This window comes from Podarcis filfolensis, assembly GCF_964270895.1.
Source record: "Podarcis filfolensis genome assembly, chromosome: 8".
NCBI lineage: Eukaryota > Metazoa > Chordata > Lepidosauria > Squamata > Lacertidae > Podarcis > Podarcis filfolensis.
The window spans coordinates 73162496-73171441 of NC_139611.1; the positions used below are offsets into that span (position 1 = coordinate 73162496).

General features: G+C 38.4%; 1 long non-coding RNA gene across 1 annotated transcript; it reads right to left on the minus strand.

Annotated features, from left to right (window-relative positions):
- Positions 1–428: 428 nt before the first annotated feature.
- On the minus strand, positions 429–8549 carry LOC310769140. Its single transcript, XR_014551432.1, has 9 exons — positions 7998–8549; positions 7477–7503; positions 6339–6359; positions 5627–5653; positions 4598–4624; positions 4222–4242; positions 2710–2736; positions 1656–1673; positions 429–491 (listed from the first exon to the last, which is right to left on the minus strand). It is a non-coding gene; the product is annotated as an uncharacterized lncRNA (long non-coding RNA).
- Positions 8550–8946: the final 397 nt, after the last annotated feature.

The following is an 8946-nucleotide window of genomic DNA, read 5'->3' on the forward strand; positions in this document are numbered from 1 at the left end:
CAAACAAAGGTTCCTTCTATGGTAAACTGCTTAGAACTGGAGAACAGATTGTTCATCATTTTCTTCCCTGGCAGTGATATCATATTTTGAGGCAGAAAAGCCCTCCCTCCCAGTTTCCCACTCCAGATCATACAATAAGTACACAAAAGTGCCATAATACTCATGTCCACTACATCAGACAAACCAAGATTCTAAATTGAACAACAAATTGAACTGATTAGCAAGCTGCATGATGGGAGCTCCAGCCACAAGTATATCACGTAACACAGTTTTATCTTCATGCAGGGATTCCCCCACTTCATGTGGGAAAATGAGAATTTACAGGCAAACTAGGGTGAGAAGAGCAGATAAAGAAGAACAGACAGTCCAAAGTAATAGTGGAAAATGTGTAAAACAATAACAAAAAAAGTAACTTATATAAAATTTGAAAATATACAAATCTTAGGGTATGAAGATTTCTCAATACTCACGCTAGTTGCTCCACTCAGAAGCTAAATTGAAAAGGAAATTCAACTTGTTAGTCTGTCATGTTCTCTTAACTGCTTAACATGTGGAAATGTCATGTAACACATATTTAGGTCCTAAGGCAAGGATTCCCCTATTCATCAAGGAAACATCAGAAGAGAAAGGAAAAGCGATCTGAACTGATTCAGTCTCAAGTGCATCACAGCTGCCTCCTTATTAGTCATTTTTCTTTACAGAGCAATTCCATAACAAAGGAGAGGAGGCCGACCAAATTGCAAAGAGAAGAAAATAGTGGAGGTGGGGCATAATGCGGAAAATCTGAAAACCCTTTTCAGAAAAATCATTTGGGTATACTATTTGCCAGCCAGATCCTGCTCCCATATGTTTCCTAAGAAACCTTCTGGATTTCAAATTCTTGCAAATAATCTGTAATGCAATGCACTTTTTGTATGTTACTTTAACTAATAAATGCATTTTAACGCATATTTTTACCCTGCCCCATGCATTCTTGTACACATTGCTTGCCTGGAGCGCAGCACTGCAACATTCAGTGAATGTTGAATTCAGAAGGGCTGATATGTTCCAGTTGGTACAGCATTTTGTTTCAGAAAGTGAGAAGTAGGTAAGTGGGCTTTAAAATGATAGCTGAATCTAATTTCTCCATCATCTCTACATCAGACTGGATTTTTCCTTCCCCTTGGCTTTCTTCATGATTTCCTGAAGTTCCCCTCCCCAAAATTTAGGGCTAACAGATTCAGTGAAATGTCTAACATCATTTTCCAAAAGGCTTAGGACAGCAGGCAAAGGAGAGGATACCAGACAGACCAACTCACAGGGACAAAAATATAGCAGAGGGACATAACATCAAAAAGGTCTCTTTTAGGAAATAATTAGATGTTTTCCAGCCCACATCAAAGTTTTTTTCTTCAATTGTGATTTCAGTTGCAGTATAAAAATTTCCCAATGAGAAGGACAGGACCCTCCAGCCCCCCAAAAACACTTCCCCAAAGAACAGTATAATGAAGGAGCCCAGAATAAATTCTATCCACACCTGGGCTCTTTGATTTAGTTTCAGATTCCCAGAAGACATGAACCAGAATCAATCAGGATACGACCACATGACTAAATGTTAAAAAATAAATAATTCTTTTTTTCAAATTGAAAAGTCACAATGAGGATTGGATACTTACCGGAGATCTCTTCTTTCTCTGTTGTTGTTTTACAAAGGGAAACAATAGTTGTTTTTTTTAGATTTTTGCTTTTTTGTTTTTCATATATTTTATCATCAAATATATTCAAAGAAAATACAAAAAAGATCAAATTGTTGTTTTTTTTCTATTCACACCCCATTTCTGAGTATATCACAGGAGAAACACATTATACTTGTTTCTGTTCACATCTCTGTATCAGAAGTGACTCTCAACATACATTAGGGTTATGTTCCAGGCACAACGCATAAAGCCAAAATTTTGTATAATCAAAATGCATTCTCCCTGCACCTCCAAACACTCTCCTAAGGTAGGGTTAACAAAGTTTCTCCCCTCAAACGTCCGCCCCCTTATTTATTTACGTTTAGCCAAGTGAGTAAAGCAGAACGTGCATAAGTTAAGTTGTGAGTTACCAGTATGAGAAAGAAACTTGTGTTCCCATTGATGTGCACTTAGACCCCGTGTACATTAAGATGCAACTGAAGTCCTCAATTCCCACTAGAAATCCAGATTTCTCTCTCTCCTGGCTGTTCTGCAAGCTGCAGTTTCCGGAGGCAGCACTACCTGCTCACATTATGCTGAAAACTGTCTCATTGTTATCCATAATATATGCATGATTATCAATCTATCAAAAATATGTATCAAATAGCATATTTTTTTTACTTTTACCAATAGGCAGCATTTCCTCCTATTTTCATATGCTACATATTAAGATTCAAAGAAACACCTGAAACTCTGAGGGAAACTGAGTAACCCTGTTGCTTTAATACCAAACGCTTCAAGATAGTATTTCTGGAAATGTGGACCAAATCTAAAACACACCATGAATCCAACACTACTACAGAAAGAAGGGATAATTTAGTTGCAAAGGGTTCCTTCTATAGTAGGCTGCTTAGAACAGAAGAATCGATTCCTTGTCATATTCTTCTCTGGCTGGGATCATATTCTGAGCAAGAGAAGAACTTCCTCCTTGCCTCCCTCCCACCTTCTCAATATAGACTATATAATAAATACACAAAAGTTCCACAATACTCACGCCCAGTACTTTGGACAAATCAAGACCCTAAATTGAAAAACAAATTGAACTTATTAGGCTTTCAGGTGCCCTACTTTACAGATGACAGTCTTTGAAAGTAGGTAACTGAAAACAGACAGTCTTCAATAAAAATGTGTTCTTTTGAGGGGATGCCTAGTCCAAGTCCAGATCTTTCCCAAAAATCCTTGTGTATTTTCGCTTCCAGGACAATAGTATTTTGACACAAATTAAAAGAGGATGCCACGGAAATCAGTTTCACAAAGCAAAAGGACAGGAACAGAATCCAATCTGTGGTTACACAGTAAGACAATTTGAGACCCTGGACTGACTGGGTCAGGAAGACATCTGAATCTCAGGAGGAAACTCACTTTGATCTTCAGAAAAGGCTTGGCTCTGGTTTGCATCACTAACTGTGTTGTTGTTGGTGAGTGTGAAAGGAAGGGCCTTTTGGGTGGTTATGCCCAGTCTTTGTTTCAATGTACATTACAGGAAGAGATAAGTTACTATGTCTTCCACGTTTCTTATTGCTGCTGTAGTTTTGCGGTTTTGTTTCACATGTTTCCTTTGCTTCACAGATTCTTGCTTTTATTATGGCTGTTAGCAATACTAAGGGACCTTTTCCAGGAAGGATATGTGAGATATGAACATACATATAATACAACTCAAATTACATGGGCTTCAAGAGATAGAGCACTAGGAGAATTCAGATACTCCAATTATTCATGTGGCATTCACACCCCAATGTTCCCAAAAGCTTTACACCAACAGGAAACCCAAGACTTGTCATATGAAGTGACAATATACAGTACAGTAGATCTGCAATTGACATGGGCGTCATGTTTCGGGGGTTTACGTACAAAGGCAAAACCATGCAAAGTGAGGAAGGCCCCATGGAACCATTCGCTCAAGGCCTGCTACTACCTTGCCAGACTCTGGGAAGGTTGTGCGAGGTCTCTGGAAGGCTGTGGGAGGCTCCTGAGAGACATGAAGGGATGTCAATCCAAGTCCAGTTACATATTACACTATCTTGGAGACACCTACAATAAGACATCCCAGCTTTTATTTTCTTAATGCTAGCAATGAATGTAGGGAAGCAGCAAATGATAATCAAATGCTCTTCACAAATGCCTACCTTTAAAAAAGGGCAATCATATTAACTCTCTCTGTTCTTCCCTGGCTTGGATCATATTTTGAAAAAGAAAAGAACTAAATGGAAATAACAAGTTGAACTTCCTATGTTTTTGTGCTAAATTTTATAATTCTCTGCTTGGGTATCAAAACTTGCCTGCCTATAACAAATGGCAAAGTCATTATAGCCCAATGACTTCTTCCCTTGCTGGGATTATCCTCTGACCACCTCCTTCCTTCCCTTCCTGCTTTCCATTTTCACGCTACATATAATAATCTACATATAATAATCTACATATAATTATTATAATTATATAATAATCTACATATAATAATCTACATAAACTACATATAATAATCATTCAAAGGTTTCACAATACTCACGCTCAATAAACTTTGCACATTCTACAGTGAAAAACAAATAAAACTTGTTAGGCTTTCATATTGTTTGCGCCCCTTACAATCTGCAACACTTGACACAGCACAGTTGTTTATTCTGAAGAACCATCAGTACACAGTTCACTATGTAAAAGTGCCCTTTGAGAGAATATGTGGCCAAAGTCCAGTTTAAGGATACAGGGCACAGCGGATTATATCTAAAATATAATTGTTCAAAATTCCTGCCTTTGGGAAGGCAAGGCATTTTAGCTCTGTGAATTCGTCCCTGGCTGAGGTTATATTGTGACAGAGAGTAACTTTTCCTTTCTTCCTCATCTCCACTTTCCCACTAAAAAGAAAACAAAAAAATCTCAATACTCACTGCCAAGGCTCCATTTGCATCAGCACGCTAAATTGAAAAGCAGATTGAACTGATTAGCAAATGGTATGGGAGATCCAGTCACAGATATGACACGTAACACATAGTTGGGTCAATACATATCAAGTACTAACAAGAATTCTTTCAAAGCGTTAATTCTATCATGCAACAGCAAGCTATAACTCAGCATTAGAACACATTTTTAAAAGAAAAGCCTGACTAGCTTTTCAGATATCTTTTAAATAAAAAACTTTTTAAAGAAACTCCTGAAGTAAGTGCTATTATAGTTTGAGGTGTTGTTTATTCTGTTATATTTTACTCCAAGAAGGCCCATTTATCCTAAATAGAACCCCATAAGGCGGAGATGTATGTACAATATATATATATATATATATATATATATATATATATATATAATGTGATCCCATTGAGATCCCAAGATGAAAGTTTGCAAGCAGCTCTTATAAATATTAAATAAATACATTTTTGGAAATTTATATATATATATAATAATTTTTAATCACTTTTTAAAATTTTAGAATTTGTAAATTAAATTGAAACTCTAAAGTAAGTACATCATACAACATATAATATTAAAAACCATGGCGTTCTGAAGAGATTGGTGTTTTTAGTTTTGATATATCTGAATTCTGGGTTGAGCTTTTAAGGTGTTTGTGTAGTTTGGCAAGGCCAAAAAATAATAGTGGAGTTGGAGCATACAAGGAAAATCTGAAAATATTTTCATGATATTGCTTGGAAGTTCGGCTATACTGTTGCCAGGTAACTCCTGCTTGTAGAGCTTTCCTAAAAAGCCTCTCTTAAAAGCCCAGATTCTTCTTTTCAAGATAAAACTATTTTCTGAACAAAAGAGAAATCAGCTGCCCAAAACAAAGATATATAGACGGAGCCTAGGCTGCAGGGATTTAGAAAGGCAATTTTAGACCCTGGATGGACCTAGAATTGCATTTTGCAGGCGGAGGTTCAAACAAAACAGACCATATAGGTAATACACAAAGATTTCAAAATACTCACTTCCAGTGTCGAATGCACTTGAGGATCCTGAATTGAAAAGCAAATGGAATTACTTGGGCTTTTATGTACTCTTAACACTATGTCAGGTGCCCATCTATACAGAGGAAAGTCATCTACTTTGAAGGGTTGTCAGCTATTTAAAAGTGCTCTCTATATGAAGGGAGATCAAAGTCCAGGTCTGTGGCGTAGCGTGGGTTGTCAGCACCCGGGGCAAGGCAAGTAATTTGCGCTCCCTAACCCGTGGATTTGCGCCCCCTAACCCGTGGATTTGCCCTAACCCCCAGATGTTGTGCTCGATGCGGCTGGCCCCCCCTGCACCCCCCACGCTACGCCACTGGTCCAGATACATATGAAACACTGCTTGGGGAGATCTACAATGAGACGCCCCAGCTTTCATTTCCTTAATGGTAGCAATGAATGTAGGGGGGCAGCAAATGATAATCAAATGCTCTTCACAAATGCCTACCTTTAAAAAAGGGCAATCTGTTTGTTCTTCCCTGAGTCGGATTCTATTTTTTTTGGGGGGGGACCTACTCTTTTCTTCCCCGCCTTCCTCCCACTTTCCCATTATGGACTACGTAGACAAAACAATGGTTCACAATGCAAACATTCACTTTCACAACAGCATGCTAAAAGGAAATAAATGGAACTTTCTCACTACAAACCATAGCATAACCATAGCATAACCATAGAAAGCTTTCACAATACTCACGTCCAACATTTGATTCAAAACCTACAGTGAAAAGCAAATTGAACATATTAGGCTTTCATGTTCTTTGCACGGCATATATTTTGCAATACTTGACACAGGACAATTGTTTATTCTGAAGAACCATCAGCACACAGTCCACTGTGTAAAATGTCCTCTGTTTGAGAGAATGTTTAGCCAAAAGTCCAGGATTTTAGCCCATTTCCTTCCTTGAATCATTCCATATCTTCTGGAAAAGAGGGCTGGCAAATAATATTAGTCGCCAGCCAAATGGCAAACATTATCGCCTAATGAGTTCTCCCATGGTTTGGGTCATCTATGAGTCACAGAAGAGTTCCTCCTTCCTTCTCTCTCTTCCTCCCATTTTACTGCAACAAACCATATCGTAAACACACTAAGCTTTCGCAATACTCACTTGCAGTTTGTCTCCCAGACCAAGGCTCTAAATAGAAAAGCAAATTGAATTTATTAGATATTAGTGTCTGGCCAAAGTTCAGTATTTAAGGATACAGAAATGTAAAAAATGAGACCTGCAGGGGGCAGCAGATTATATCTGAATGCCTAAAAGAATTCATTGCTTTAGGAAAGGGCAAGCATTTTAGCTCTGTGAATTCTTCCCAGCATGAGGTTATATATTGTAACAGAGAATTACTTTTCCTCTCCCCACCCCGAACTCCCTTCCACTTTCCCACTACAAATCATATAGGAAACCCGCTCAAGAATCACAATACATTCATGGCTGCATTCACATCAAGACCCTAAACTGAAAAGCAAATCGAACTGATTAGCGAATGGTGGGAGATCCAGTCCCAGGTTTGCCACCTAACACATAGTTTCATCCTCAAGCAGGGACTCTCCCATTTCATGTGGCAAAGAACAAAATATAAAGGCAAACCAACGGAAACTGATTCAGTCTCACGTGTTGTGCAGTTGCCTTCATTTTTGCAGTTTTAGACCCTGGATGGGTCTGGCAAATAACATTAGTTGCCAGCCAAATGGCAAGCCTTACAGCCTAACAAGTTCTTCCATGCCTTGGATCATCCTCTGAGTCACAGAAGAGTTCCTCCTTCCTTCCCTTTCTTTCTCCCATTTTACTACTACAAACCATATAGCAATCACACAAAGGCTTCACAATACTCACTTGCAACTTCTCTTGCAGACCAAGGCTCTAAATAGAAAAGGAAATTGAATTTATTAGACATTCATGTCTGGCCAAGGTGCAAGGTCCAGGATTTAAGGAATCACATAGTTTCATCCTCATTTAAGGAAACACATAGTTTCATCCTCAAGCAGGAATTCTACCATTTCATGTGGCAAAGAACAAAATATAAAGGCAAACCAACAGAAACTGATTCAGTCTCACGTGTTGTGCAGTTGCCTTCATTTTTGCCTATTTCCTTTCTTGAATTCTTCCATACCTTCTCGAAAGGAGGCTCCCTCTCTAACAGCCAGGCTGATATATTTGGTATGGAGTTCACGCTCCTACTCATTAAAGTTAGAAGAGCAGGTAAAGGAGAGCAGACTGTCCAACTTGCAAAGACAAAGTAATAGTGGAAATATTTGTATGACCTTTCTTGGAAATTCCTCCTTCCTTCCCTCCCTTCCTCTCATATTACTACTACAGACCATATAGTAATCACACAAAGGTTTCACGATACTCACTTTCAACGTGTCTCCCAAACCAAGGTTCTAAATAGAAAAGCAAATCGAATTTATTAGACAAGTTATTTGGAAACCTTATAATTTGTGCTACTTTACAGAGGACAATTATCTTTTCTGAGGAGCCATGAGTACACAGAACTCTATGTAAAGGTATCCTGGCCAAAGTCCAGTTTAAGGATACAGAAATTGGAGAAGGGAGACTTGCAGGGGCCTCCTGTTTTGTTTCTCTTTCTAGTTCTTGCCCATATTGAGGATCATATCATAGCATGAAAGGATGCTATATGAATATTTGATGTTTCAAAGCCTACAGTGGAAAATGGCATGGTGGGAGATATAGACACTGAAATGGCACATAGCACATAGTTTCATCCTCAGGCAGGGATTCCCTCTTTTCCTGAGGGAAAGATCAGAATAAATAAGCAAACGGATCTAAAGGCAGTCTCACATGTCTTCATTTTAGCCAATCTCCTTTCCTGAGTAATTCCATACCTTCCTGAAAGAAAGGTCCCTCTCAAATAACCAGGCTGATAGATTTGGTGTGGACTTCACTCTCCTTTTCCTTTAAGGTTAGAAAAGCAGATGAAGGAGAGTTGAGCGTCCAATGGGCAAAGACAAAGTATTAGTGGAGATGGGGCATAACATGGAAAATTTGAAAGTGCTTTCAGGAAACTGCCTGGAGGTTCAGCTATACTAGTTACCAGCTAGGTCCTGCTTACAGACCTTTCCTTTAAAAAACACCTTTATTAAAAACCCACAATTCTTATTTCCAGTAGAACAATTTTTTGAAGAGAAGAGGATGTTCAATAAAGCAATTTTAATTCCTGGGTGGGCCTAAAGTTTAATTTATTAGCTAGTCTTTACTCAACAGCTAAATCATTAATCACTGAAGTGCCTGAAATAGGAGACTTCAGCATTCAAAAGGCAGAATTTTGCCATATTTTCATAAACT